Genomic DNA, 14,706 nt, shown 5'->3' with positions numbered 1-14,706 from the left:
ATAACTGGAGGTCTCAGTAGAAGCAAGAGGATCCATTTGGACAGATCAGTGAAATCCACATTTATAGATCTTACTGAGCTGAATGTCAGTGTGGGTAGATCTCACTGAGTGAAAAAGTTGGTAAATTATACCTATTGTACAATGTCATTGTGCTAAGTATTTTGTAAAATGTAACAATCGTTACTGTTCGTGAATACGTACATCTGCGAGTAAAAATCTAAAAGTGGGCTCTCGAAGGATGTGGGGTGCGCTATGAGGTGCTTGTCCTTGGGGAGAGGAGGCGGGGGATCGTTTTGTCATTAGAAATCAATGGACACCTCATTGTCTATTTTGTTCTTTGGGAAAAAAAAAGACTTGAAGTAAATGTGGTATTATTAGGATAGTGTAGTGGTTGTCCTGATTAACAGGAATAAGTGTTTTTTTATTGTATATTTTTGTCTTTCTGTAGTTTTGTGAGTTTTTTTTTGGCTGTATCAGACCTTAGTTGTGGCATGAAGGTGCTTCCTTGTGTCATGCAGGATCTTTTATTACGATGCACAGACTCTCTAGTTATGGTGTGTGAGCTCAGTAGTTGCAATATTCAGGTGTAGTTGCTCTGTGGCTTGTGGGATCTTAGTTCCACAAACAGGGATCGAACCCGTGGGCTCCCCCCCACCCCGCATTGCAAGGGGGATTCTTAACCACTGGACCACCAGGGAAGGCCCTCTTTTCATTATTTTTAATTTTCAAGAGAAATAGTGAGCTAAGCCAGGAGGGCTGGGGTGAGGTGTGAGCAGGGCGCTGGGGACAGTGGTGCCTCGTTAGAGAACTGCAGGCTGTGGTGTGATGGAGGCAGAAGCCGGGTGCCCGGGAGCTGAGGGGGGCAGAGCAGTAAGAGGGGAGACGGTGAGGACAGAGCAGTGTCCTTCCCGACGTGCAGGAGGAGGAGGACAGAAGAGGTGGCGTTTAGAGAGGAGGCAGGGTTTGAAGTGGCTGGTCCACTGATGTGTTCACGGGAAGTGCTGGGAGCTGGATGGTGCATGGCGACGGGTTAAAAGCTTGGAGGGGCCCTCAGTGAGGAATCCCTTTAAACTCCCCTTGATCCTTTGTGTGCAAACTTCATTGACGTGTGAACCCTGGGGAGCTCTGGACAAGAATATACGCTGTGTGGGAAGAGCACACGTTCTTGTGATGTGTAGGTTTACAGGTTATGAAGAGCCCATAATTGTACTCTATAGTCATGGGTTTTTTTGTTTGTTTTTTAATTCTGTGGACATTGCAGACCTTCTGGAAGGATTTGAAGCAAGACAGTGGCATAGTTATTGCTGTGCTTGAGACTTTCCTCCTGGTGAAAATATATCTGCTCTGATGGCCTGTACTGTGGTGGATCCGGGTCTTTGGTGAGAGCCTCAACCCTCTCCAATATTCTTGCCTGGAAAATCCCATGGACAGGGGAGCCTGGCCAGCTACAGTTCATGGGATTGCAAGGAGACACGACTGAGTGACTCATACTTTCACTTTTCCTTTATAGAAATAGAATATTACACCTGTCAAGCTACCTTCTCTTGCTGTTTAAAAAATGCAGCAGGACTTTAACCCTGGCCATTAGTGTCCTCCAGCGATAGGCAGAGTCATGTTTTTCTTAATCTTACCTACGTGACAATTCCTTCTCCCTTTTAGTTTCTTATCTAAGTCCTGACAGTGAGCTTTATTGTTGATGGGGAAGTTTCAGAGCTGACTGTAAGGAGCTGAATGATGCCTCAGTAGTAAGAATGAAAGTGTTTTTGCCTTTGTTTGACCTTTAAAATTGTCATGACCTAATTTAGGAAAGTCCTGTAAAATGTGTCTAGGAATTGATTTATTCCTCACATTTCATATACTCTTGCTGTGCATCAAGATCTGGTTATGGCTAGGGTAGTCAGGATAGAACTGTAGATGTTTTCTCCCATCCTTCATTTAAAAAAAAAGAGGAGAGAGTGAGAAAAGCTTATTTTTAAGTGTCAGTGTTATTTGAGAGATTAATATCCCCAGGGGATGATGAAAAGAAATCATCTAAAATTAAGTAAAAGCTTAGAAGACCAATATTATTAATCTCCTATCATTTGAAGAGATTCCTAGGAAATTCCCTATTTACCAACTAGAAAAATGTTCAGGTCCTCAGAGAAGGACGAGGCAAAGAAGTCGTTGAAACGGCAAGTTATTCTCCTTGTAGTTTCCCTCAGTGTTCATCCCTTTTATCAAAACACTTCCTAATTTGGGCTCCCCTGTTACTGTCATTAGGGGAAGACCAATTCCCCACATCTCCTGGCTAGTAAAGAACTTTTTTTTTTGACATCCTGGTATGAAGCCTTGGTCTTTTCCTGGCATTGGAGCACCTTCGATTTTGACCCAGGGCTGTGTGCAAGCATGTGGCCATCTGACAGCACTTCCTGAGACTTCCCCGGTGGACCGGGCCTCTGGGCAAGGGCAGATGACACAGAGATAAACTTTGCTCTGGGTTTTTTGAGTCATGTACACACAATCAGACAAGTCCAGTGTAAGCCCCTTGATGGGCGTAGGTATAGGAGGCCTGTGGAGTGCTAGTGAAGACTTGTATTGGAGGATTTCCCCTTTTGACCAAGTTAGAGCAACAGGGACTCTCTTACTTTTCCTGTCTGAAACAGTCGAAAAATGGACAAAATACTTGCAACCCTAGATGTTAGTCAGTAAAGGACAGTGATCTCTTGAGAGGTGAGCAATGGGGGTTTTTTCCATCTTGACACCAAATATTTGTTGTTGTTGTTTTTCCAACACTACCTCCCCAGTTCTCTGCATACCAACTGGGTGTCCAAGAAGTCAATTCAGTTCTGACACTATGCACCTGGAGTTAGGTATCAGATCCCACCAGGGAGGGAGGGACTTAGTCCCATGAGACTGCGCCTACTTCCTGTGCCAGTTGCAAGTCCTGGGCCACCCATTCTGACTGACCGACTGTAAATCAAGGGTTTTCATGACGCCCTCCTTAGGTTCAGTACTTTAGTAGAATGGGTCTTCAAACTTAAGAAAACATGTTACTTGCCTTTGCTGGTTTATTATTTGCCTGACTGTTTGCGTCCCCAGGTACTATAGCCCACTAGGCTCCTCCAGATAGGAATACTGGAGTGGGTTGCCATTTCCTCCTCCAGGGGATCTTCCCAAACTAGAGATTGAACCCACATCTCCTGTGTCTCCTGCACTGCAGGTGGATTCTTTACCCACTGCACCATTGGGGAAGCTTTTTAAGTTTATTGTAAAGGATACAACTCAAGAGCAGTTGTACAGATAAGATGCAAAGCCAGGCTCTGGCAGGCAGGAGTGGTTTGGAACCGCCGTGCCCTCTCTGGGTGCTCCTCCCTCCTAGGGCCTTGATGTGTTCACCGTCACAGAAGCTCTCCAGATCTCAACATTTAGTGCAGGTTTTATCACATAGGTGTGATTGTGAAATCCTTGGCTGGTGGTGATTAGCTCAATCTCTGTTCCCCAGATTTGTGGGATGAGGCTGAGAGTTCCAAGCATCAGATCAAGGCTTGGTCTTTCTACAAGTGGCCCTCATTCTGAAGTTAGTTAGGAATCTGCCAAGAGTCATCTCATTAGAACAAAAGACGTGCCTGTCATCTTGTCACTCAGGAAATTCCAAGTGTTTTAGGGACTGTGTACCAGTAACCAGGGACAACGACCAAGGATCTTTCTTACACCACAGGGGAAATGGGGGTGAGCACCACAGTTGTCTCCACTCACTACCGTGAGAGCGTCTTCAGGCCATGGCACAGGGGGAACCAGGCAGAGCCAGACAGGCTCTCTGAGTTGAGGAGATGGAGCTGAGAGTTCAGGAGATGAATGCACCTAGGGTTTGCAGGACAGGGTCCTGGAGAAGAGAGGTGCACGGAGAGAAGAGTAGAGATCTGTAGAGGACCCCTCCCTCCCTGTCAAGGGTCGAGCTGGGAACTGATAGCAAGGGAGCTGCCTGAGGCTGAGGAAAGAAACACTGGAGAAAAGGCATCAGGGAAGCAGTGTGGGATGTTTACATGGGGCTGGGAATGGTGCCTGTTCCAGGCCCAGACGGCTTCCCTTGTGCATTCTACCAGACATTCAGGGAAGAAGTCATACCAGTTCTACCTTAGCTCCTCCAGAAAATTGAAGAGAACACTTCCCAACTCATTCTGTAAGAGTTGCATTGTCCTGATACTAAAACCTGATATATACTGCAAGGAGAGAAAACTAAAGACCCAAAATCCCTCATGAATGTAGATGCTAAAATTCTTTTATTTAAATAAATCTATTTTATTTTAGGCCATACTGGGTCTTTGTTGCTGTGTGTGGGCTTTTGCTACTTGTGGTCTGTAGGTTTCTCGTTGCCGTGGCTTCTCTTGTCGCGGAGCATGGGCTCTAGGGTAGGTGGGCTTCAGTAGTTGTGGCACACGGGCTTAGTTGCCCTGAGGCTTGTGGGATCTTAGTTCCCAGACCAGGGATTGAACCCATGTCCCCTGACTTGGCAGGCGGATTCTTAACTACTAGACCATCAGGGAAATCCCTGTAGGTGCTAAAATTCTAAACACAATTTTTGCTAGTTTCATTCAGCAATATATAAAAAGGATGATATAAAATGACCAAGTAGGGCTTACACCAAGAATGCAAGGGGTAAGCATTTGAAAATCAGTCAATATAGTAATTCACTGTATTAGCAAACTAAAAAAGCAAAACTGTAAGATCATCTCAGTAGGTGCAGAAGAAGCATTTGACAAAATCCAGTTATCTATCCTGGCTTGATGAAGCAGGAGTCTCTTACAGAAAACCAATGAGATCCTCCTGAGCAGGGTGTAAGCAAGATAAATAGGACCTCAGAGCTTAGAGCAGGAGAGAGGAATCAACAACTGTCTGCAGAGAGTTGAAAAATCTAACATCTATTCTGATTAAAAAAAAAAAACAACCCTCAACAAATAAATAGGAAAGGAAGGGAACCTCCTTAACCCAATAAAGGGGATCTGTGTAAAATTGCAGCTAATATATTTAATTGTGAGAGAGTAAATACTTTCTCCCTGATTTCAGGAGCAAGACAGGAATGTCTGTTCTCATCATTTCTGTTCATCATTGTACTAGAGGTTCTAGCCAGTGCACTCAGGCAAGGAAAAATAAAGGTATCCACATTGGAAAGGAAGAAGTAAACTTGTCTTTTCACAGACATGCTCATTTGTGTATTACAAAATCTGATGGAATCTTTGAAAAGGCTACCAGAACTGATAAGTGGATCTAGTAAAGTTGTAGGTTGCAAGATCAGTATACAAAAAATCATTTGCATTTTTATGTGTTAGCAGTGAGTCATCAGAAATTGAAAAAAATTTTAAAAGCACCAAATTTATATAGCATCAAAATATGAAATATTTAGGAATAAATCTGAGAAAAGTTTGTAAGGAGTCCTGTAAACTGGAAATCCCAAAATGCTGCTGAGAAAAATTTAAAAAGAGCTAAATAGATGGAGAGACACACCATGTTCATGGGCTGGAAACTCAGTATTGCTAAGATACCAGTTTTCCTCAAAATGATATGTATTAATAAATTCAGCTCAATATCACTCAGATTGAAATGATTTGGTGGCATTTCAGGGGGCTTCAGGGAATTCTGATCCTTGATGTCTCAGCACAGAAAGAATCCAGCGAGAGGCAGAGTGGTAGGTAAGAAGTGATTTATGAGAATAGGATGCTTGTGAGGCTTACAGATGGGCCAGCAAGAGGGTGCCATGTGCCAAGAACTTAGTGGGCTACGGTTTTATAATCACAGGAGAAGTGGGAAGCAGTTGAAAGACTACCTTCTTCCTCATTCTTGAGTAGATATCTTGCTTCCCTTATCAGCTCCTCCTCCAGGTTGGGCAGGGGAGTTTTTCTTGTCGCTCCATGGTCAAGCTGGGACTTGTCATGGCACAGTGGAAATGAGCAAAAAGGTAGTAACATATGCTAAAAATTGTAAATCATTTCAGGTTTGAGTATAATGTCACTTTTTTCTTAGATTTTTATTTTTGGTGCAAGCAGAGGAGTGTGTCCTAGGAATCATTAGCTTACTGGGCAGGATGTGGGTCTCATGGCACCATTGTTGTAGTTTTGTTGTTTTAGGGTGTGTCTCATGCTCCTGCTGCATGGTTCTGTTGTTAAGCAAGCCTTCTTGGTCTTGTGGTTAAGCAAAGCTGCTGTCTTGAGTGATCGTTCGTTAACTTACGGGGGTCTCCCATACTTTTGGCTTTACTCACAGTCCCCTGAAAAGTGAAAGTCACTCAGTCGTGTCCAGCTCTTTGTGACCCCATAGACTGTAGCCTGCCGGGCTCCTCTGTGCATGGGATTCTCCAGGCAAGAACACTGGAGTGGGTGGGTAGCTGTTCCCTTCTCCAGGGGATCTTACCAACCCAGGGGTGGAACCCAGGTCTGCCGCATTGCAGGCGGATTCTTTACTGTCTGAGCCACCAGGGGAGCCCTGCAGTCCCCTAGTGGGACTAACTGTTTAATTATCTGCGTTTTCCCTTTACTCTGTCCCTGTCAGAATTCCAGCAGGGTCTTTTTTTTTTTTTTTTGTAGAAATTGAAAAGCTGATTCCAAAACTCACATGGAAATTCAAAGAACCAAAAAGAGCAAAAACTGTTTTGAAAAAGACAGTCAAACTTAGAGGATTAATGCTGATTAATTATCTGATTAATTAGGTTAATTAAGATGACCTGATTTTAAGACATTATGTAACTACTATATCAAGACAGTGTGGTATTGGCATAAAGAAAGATCTACAGGTCAGTGGAATAGAATAGAGACAGCTGATTTTTGACGGACATGCAAAGGCAACTCAGGGAAAATAGTCTTTTCAAAAAACAATGCTGAAATAATTAGATATCCATATTCAAAAAAGTGAACCTGAGCCAAGTTTGCACTGTATATAAATGTTAAGATGAATCATGTACCTAAACATAAAACCTAAAACTATCACGCTTCTAGAAGAAAATATAGGAAGCAACCTTCATGACCTTGGATTAGGCAAAGATTTCTTGGATATGATCCATAAGAGAACAAATTAATTGCACTTCAAAATTTTATGAGTAATTTGTTTTCTTACGCTCTTTGAAATATGCTTACTGCTTAGAGAGTGAAAAGGCAAGCCAAATACTGAGAGGAAATGTGTGCACATCACATATCTGATAAAGGGTTTGTATCCATAATATACAGAGGACTCTCAAAACTCAACCATTAGAAAACATATAACCCGGTTAGAAAAGGGACAAAAGACTTGAACAGACACTTCACCAAAGAAGTTCTGTGGATGGCAGACGAGCACTTGAAAAGATGTTTATCCTTTCATTAGACCTTAGGGAAATGCAAACTAAAATCACAATTCGAGACCATTAAATGCCTATCAGAATATCTGTGGTTTAAAAGACTGTATATCACGTGTTGGCAAGACAGCGGAAGAACTGGAGCCCTCACCTCCTGTTAGGTATAAGATGCTATAGCCATCTTGAAAAACAGTGGCAGTTTCACGACAGCTATTTTTCTCTCATGTATTTGTTTTTAGACTCAAGAAATGAAGATATGTGTCCACACAAAGGCTCACGCCTAAGTCTTCAGAGCAGGTTTACTTGTAATGACCCCAGAATGAAAAAAAAAACTAATTGTCCCATCCACAGGTGAACTGATACATGGACTGTGGTGTTATCCATCTGATGGTGGGTGCTACTTAGCATTAAAAAGGAAGGAACCATTGCTATGTGCTACATTATGAATGAATCTCAACATGGTCATGCCCAGTGGGAAAGCCAAGCAAAGGAGAGTGTATACTCTATGAATCCATATATACACAGTGCTTTCTTAGCTGTAGTGAGAGAAAGGAGTTCAGCGGTCTCCTGGGGATATGACAGAGGGGAGGGTAGTTGAGGGGTGGGAGAAGGTTTGCACATAGACATGAGGAGACTTTGAAGTGGTGATGGATATGCTTAGTATCTTGATGGTTGTGGTTTCAAGGGTGTAACATGTATCATAACTTACTAAATTTGCTCTCTAAAATTGTAGGTGAATTATATCTGAACAAAGCTGTTTAAAAAAAAAAATGTGCATTTAAACCGGCTTTGCTACTTGGTAGGTGTGTGACCTTGATCAAGTCACTCAACCCCAGAGCTTTATGACTGGAATATATGGGCTATGTTCTGTGGCCTGTCAGTGCCATGTAGGGAGGTCAACAGGTTTCCAAAATGTAGCTCATCCTCTTGGTCTCATAAGGCCCTGTGTCATCAGTGTGGGACTCAATGAAAATAGGTGCAGAATTCAGGAAAAGTATTTTTCTGCTTACCTGGAGAGGCCCCCTCCTCAAAATGACTCCCAAGACAGTTGGTGTTCAGTTTCCTAAAAACAAAGCAAGCATGGAAACCTGAATTTTGAAGCCTTTGTTAAGAGTCCCAGGAGCCCTTGGGAAGTAGGTATTTCCTCCTGATGATGATGTCAGGGCATGGTGTTGCCCACCTTGGGGGCTTGAGGAGCCCCTGAACCTGAGCCTGACTCTTGGTTGGAATGTGTGTCACTGATCATGTGGCTCTAAGGGCAGAAGCAAAGTCACCATGTCCACAGTTTCATGGCAATGAGTCTCTCAAAGTTACTTGCCTTGTTAAACGCTGGGGGCTGGTCTTTCTGGTTTTGTGTGGTTGAACGCATTGGGTTTCAGGGAATCGTTGGGTGCAGCCTCCTGTCTTGCAGAGCAGGAAGCAGAAACCCCTGGAGTGTGGATTGCTATGCGGCGCCCCCTCACACAGTGGCTCTGGGCTCCCCCTCCACTGCCCAGTGCTGCCTTCCACATCAGCACCAGATTCACTGAGGGCCTGCCTTGCTTGAAGCTCCTAGCCTTGCTTTTTAAATTTATTTTTTATTTTGAAGTAGTTCCAAACTCACAGGAGAGTTGTAAGAACTTCCCCTACCCTGAATCATCTGAGAGTAGGTTACCAGTTTGAAATTCCATTACCCCTGCATTCTTTAGCATGTGTTTCAACATTAACATTGATCCATCACTCACTATCATCTGGTCCACAGATCCCGTTGGAGTTTCTCCAGTTGTCCCAATATTGTCTTTTTTAGCAAAGGAGCCACCCAGTGTCATGTGTTACATTTAGTTGTCATATACAGTTTGTCGAAAGGACAAATTAGGTAGAATGTCTAAAATCTTAGATTGAAAAATTGTCTCAACATTATTTTAGTGAGTAGAATAAGCAATACAATGTTCAGGCAAAAAACTAATGAACTGAAATGCATGTACGAAAAATAGGTGAGGGAACACCGTGTCAGAGGAACGTTGGGAGTGATGGATATTTTCTGTGTTTGTCAAACCTCTCCTCCTAGCTTTGTTTTTCTCATGTGGATTTACACGACCATCTCTGCACTCAGGGCTCTGGCCTCAGGGTTCTGGCTCATGGTGGGTGGCCTGTGTTAGTGGTGAGGCAGTGATGCTGTCCACATTTCCTCTTAGTATTTCCATCCTGTGTCTCCAGTCACGTTTAAACACACCTTCTCTTTCCAAGGAGGACTCAGCGATGATCAGATGCTGGTTCCAAATAAGTTTTCCTCCTACTTTTAATGATCTCATTGCACATTCCTCTCCTTTTGCTGTGATGAACAGTTAATAACCTTCCTGCTGTCAGCCAGCTTGCCTTTCCAGTTAATCAGGGGGGATTACATGTGTGCTCATAACTGAAAAGTGGCATAAAATTGGCATGAAAAGTAACATCTCTAATGGGACTTGATGAATTTTCAAACGTAAGGAATTTCACAACAGGCAGCTGTGATGTGTGCTCAGGCTGGAGTGTTTGGGTTCTGGAAGTTCTGCAGCCAGGAGCGAAGGAATGCTGTGGCTTTCACATCTCTGGCTCTTGAAAGAGTCACTGCGTCCAAGTCTGTGGGGTGGGGATGGTCCCTCCCAGGCTAGCGTGGATCTGCTGAGCTGGAACCTCTGTGTGCTCCACGCTCTCCCAAGCGTGGGCCTCATTAGGTCTGGAATGTGTTTTGCACTGCATCCCCCCACGAGGGGCGGAGTTGTGGGTGTGTGGGAGGACTGGGAGTGAGCTCTTCAGCAGGATCACCACACACGCCACTGGCAGGAACAGGGAAGCCTTTTCTTGAAGACGTGAGTTCAGATCAGGGCCTTAGGAAAGTTTTTTGTTTTTGTTTTTTTCACTTTCTGTCTTTGCTTTCTGTTTTATAAAGGAAATCTGATCTACCTCATGGAAAAGTTGCGAGGGTCACACAGGGAGCTTAGGTAGCGTGCCTGGCTCAGAGTACTTCCTGCTCCTTTCGGCCCCTTCCTTCCTGCGTGTCCCTCCCCATAGCGTCCACTCTCAGATCCCGGGGCTGGGGGTGGGGAGGTGAGCCCCAGAAGGTCTGTGACGCTGATCCTTGGTGCTCTGGGAACTGCAATAGGAATTCATAAGCTCAGTCTCTTTCTTTCTTTTCTAAAATTATTTATTTGTGGCTGCACTGAGTCTTCATTGCTGCACGGGCTTTCGCTAGTTGTGGTGAGCAGGGCTGCTCTTGGTTGCGGTGCACAGGCTTCTCATTGCCTTCTTCTCTCTTGTTGCGGAGCACGGACTCTAGGGCACGCCGCCTTCAGTGGTGGTGACACGTCGGCGCAGTAGTTTTGGCTTCTGGGCTCTAGAGCACAGGCTCACTAGTCGCAATGCTTGGGTTTAGCTAGTCTGTGGCATCCTGGATCTTCCTGGACTAGGGGTTGAACTCGTGTCTCCTGCATTGGCAGGCAGATTCTTTACTATTGAGCCACCAGGGAAGCCCTTTATAAGCTGATTTTCTGATACTGGGGTTTTCTTAGGAAATCCAGAAAGCGTGGTCGTCATTTCCTCGTAGAGGGAGATGACGAGTGCAGGTGCTGAGGGGGTGTGAGTGCCAGGGGAAGGCTAGCACGACCGAGTGTGGAGTGAGCAGGCACATGGGAGTGTGGCCGTGGTGATGGGAGCATGGGTGACCTCCAGGTGGGTGGTGGTGGTGCCGGGGTCTGGTCTCACCCCGGCTGCACGTGGAGGACCAGGCTAGGTGGTGGGGACTCAGAGGAGGGCTGCAGTGAGCAGGACAGAAGTGGTCAGTCCTCTTCTGCCAGCACTGCAGGCTTGCACGCCTTTCAGCCCCTTCCTAAGCCCTGCTGGGAATGGGCCGCTGAGCCAGTTCCACATGTATGAGGTGTGGGCATAAGCAAAGACCACCCAGATGAGAACAGGCGAGGGCTGTTCACTCAGAGCTTGCTCTCTCAAGGCACTTGTGTTTTGGAGACTTGATGGCAGGCAGAGAAGTGGGGAAGCTCCATCGTGCAGGAGAGGGAAGGCCTCGGCGGTATCCCAATTGGAGGCCACGGCTCGGGAAGCTGGAGATGGGCTAACTAGAGGCCGGAGAGCCTGTGTTTGGTTTGGGGGAGCATTCCTGACTTTCTCTGGTTGGGCCTAAGACAAAAATCAGGGAAGCTCTCAGTTATTAATCAAGACTTGGTCATTCTACAGAGGTTATTGTTGGCTTCCTGTAGGTGATAGGTTGACTTCCTGGGCTGGTTGGTGCTGATTGTGGATCAGATCCCTGTTTTTATACATGGTTATTGTCCATTTGTACATTCAGTCTGTCAGAAGAATGTGTGTGACACAGTCTATTCCTTTGAGTGGTTTGTAGTCCAGCCTCTGAGAAACCACAATTGCTTCTCTGGTGGACCTGGGACAGCGTGGCCTCTGTAGTCTCCCTGTGTCTTTATGGCAGGAGTCCAGCCTACACCACGTTTTGAAAACTGATGGTGTCATTGGGATCTAGTTTGCAAGTGTAGTTTTTACCCTACAGTATTTCTAATTATTAAAAACTTTTTAAAAAACTTTTCTCACATGAGAAAAAACAATTTTTCTCATAAAAACCTAAAAATTGGGCACATGCCTGGGGCAGAAGGGCCCTGCCTCTTTGGACGGGACACTCACTGTCCACGTCGCCCTCTGTGCCCACTGCTGTCCACGTCTGGGCTTCCCGCCTGGCCTCCATGGACAGCTGGCTTGTCAGTCTCCACGCCTCTGCACTGACGGGCCCGAGGGAGCAGCTCAGGGCCAAGCGGAGCTGCTCAGTTCAGCGGGGGTGGCAGCCCTGCCCTGCACAGCCTTCAGCAGCTCCTCGATTGCCTGGACGGCTGCGGGTGAGGGCTGCCACGCGTCTCAGTGATGGATGGACCACTTGTTTTCAGAGGGTGAGGTGAAAATGAGAGCACATGAGCAGCATCAGCAGTGCAGTTCTGCTGAAAGTGGTTGGATTTTCTGGGATGACTCGCAGTGTAATCTGGACTTTGCCGCACCTCAGTACCATCATGCTGGGAATCCTGCTGCTCTCTTGCCAGAAGTACTGATCAGTAGGCCTCTGGCCAGAGGAATGAGACGGTTAGGCTTCCTGCACTTATAAGGACAGTTGGCGTGTGTCCCTGTTGCCACTCCAGCGATGTTATCATGGGTTTTAGGGCACTGAATTGCATGTGGCTGAGATGCTGGAACTGTGCCGAGGGCTGTAAAGTAAGTTTTATGCCCTGTCTTTTGAAGTAAGGCCCAAGAGTAGACTTCCTAACCAAAATAACCTCTTGATTTTGGGGAGGGGGGAAAATGATGTCTGTACCTGGAGACAGATCTCTCACCAATAGATTTTTTAAAAGAGCCCATTATTAAAAGCCTGTTCCCTCTGCACCATCAGAGCCCTGAGCTAATCTCTGTTGTCACCGGACACTGTCATTTTTCCTTTTTTTGTTTCAGACTCCTGAGGCTTAATGGCACCAGGATGTATTGTTGAGTGTTGAAATGTATTGTTGAGTGTTGAAATATTTTTTTAACCTTTTATTATGGAAAAAGAGAGATAAGGAGTGAGAAGAATACAGTGCAGCCTCATGTACTCATCATCCGCTTGAAACAACTCATGACTAATCTTATTTTATCTGTGCTCCTAACCGCGTACCCCCGTATCATTTTGACGTAGTTCTCAGACCTCATTGCATATTTGAGTAAGAATTTTTTCCTTTTTTTTTTTTTAAATGAATGTGCAAGTCCTTTGGTCACGGTGCCGGACTGAAGGTGCCACATGTTCTGGTCCGGACTTTGTCACCTGCCCTGTGACCTTGGTTAAGGCCTTAACCTCTCTGACCCTTGGTGTTCTCTTTTGGAAAACAGACTGTACTGTATCCCGTTGGCAGTTGTTCGTAAGGGCCTTGTATGAGATCCTGAGGGAATGAAACTGCAGCAGGTGCTTTATGGATGGAGAGAACTCGTCTAGTCAGTCTGCCCCATGAAAGGCTGCTGTCCTTTCACGCCGGCTCTTCCCAGCACTGTTCACTAACTGCACCACGGAAGTGCCATTGTCAGCTCCCGTCTTCCCACCCGCTATTGCACTGTCGGTCAAGAGGACCATCGTCCCCAGGCAGTTAATACAAAAGCCCCAGGCTGGGACGGACCCCTCGCATATCTCTGCGGCCCAGTGTGCCTACCTGCCGGCCTCTTCCAGCTCCGGGGTCTGCTCCCCGGCCCGATTCAGGAGGACCACCCAGCTCACCCCATCAGATGAGAGGGTTCTCATGGGGCAAGTTGGTCCTTGAGTGGTTCAGTCCCCTGGGGTCTTATTTTTTGCTGTTATTTCCTCTGCCTAAAATAGTATTTCCTCTGCCTAAAAATTTCCTATCTGTAGCGCCTAGTTTGGAACAAAACTACTTGTTGCTCAGAAGTTAGGGCAGCAGACTTCCTGCTGCCCAAGCATGCAGTGAACCTTGGGTTCCCGTAGGCTTCTGGGAAGCAGAGACTGATTAATAAGAAGTCTGTTGGTTAAATTAAAATTTGTTTTTAAAGAAAAAGAGATAATGTATACAGTGATGGCCAGAAGAAAGTCTCTCAAAATGAACTGAACCAGCCCCCACTCAGAGAAGCGTCCCGTTGGTTCTCTGCTGCCCCAGCCTGTCCATTGCCCTGAGTCCTGTTTTTTAATTGCCCCTACAGGGAGGCACTTCCTGCTACAGAAAGAGAAATTCTGTTTTCTTTTGAGTCCTTTAGTTCAGTTCCTCCTGCAGCTGTGACCTGGCCTAATGGTCAGGGCTGGACCTCCTCTCTTGGCCGATGGATGAGATGTTGGCTGGGCCCGCTCCACGCGTATCCTTTGGGCATGGCCCTCTGACATCCTTCCCAGGCCCTGCCTGCACACTCACTGTCTGTCTGTATTGGCCATGTCTCTCTTTGTGACTCTTAAGGGCAAGTTCTAGAGAAATTGGACGTGACTTTGGTGGGGTCTGGGGTAGGGAGTGTTCCCAGGAGATGCTTGCTCTGCTCCCCAGAGGCCCTGAGGGCTCTTCTTCAAGCCCGTGCTTGACCTGGGCTTCACTTCCACCTGGGGGAGCTCGGGACAAGTGCTTGAACTCTGGTATGTAAAGATGATGATAGCAGCTCACCTTATGGAGTTAGTGTTCTTGCAGTGATGAAATGAGCCCAGCATTTACAGCCCTGTTGTTCTCAGCCCAACAGTAGAACTTCACCACAGGCCACAAGAAAGGCATGGGTACACACACTGTGCATTCAGGGAGAGAGCGCACAGGCGCGCAGAGGATCTACAGACCCTTGCTTGGTCCAGCCGTGGTGCTGAGCATGGTCATCCCACCTTGCTCACTGCCGGTCATTGGTGTGGAAGGGCCCAGCCTCTGATCCAGCGCTAC

General features: G+C 46.1%; 1 protein-coding gene across 2 annotated transcripts in view; it reads left to right on the top strand.

Moving 5' to 3' along the window:
- Window positions 1-14,706, top strand: part of NSMCE1 (NSE1 homolog, SMC5-SMC6 complex component) — a 35,571-nt gene that overhangs the window by 7,780 nt on the left and 13,085 nt on the right. The window lies entirely within an intron of this gene.

The sequence above is a fragment of the Odocoileus virginianus genome, chromosome 33 (genome assembly GCF_023699985.2).
Source record: "Odocoileus virginianus isolate 20LAN1187 ecotype Illinois chromosome 33, Ovbor_1.2, whole genome shotgun sequence".
In the NCBI taxonomy this organism is placed as follows: domain Eukaryota; kingdom Metazoa; phylum Chordata; class Mammalia; order Artiodactyla; family Cervidae; genus Odocoileus; species Odocoileus virginianus.
This window is presented reverse-complemented; position numbering and strand designations above follow the sequence as displayed.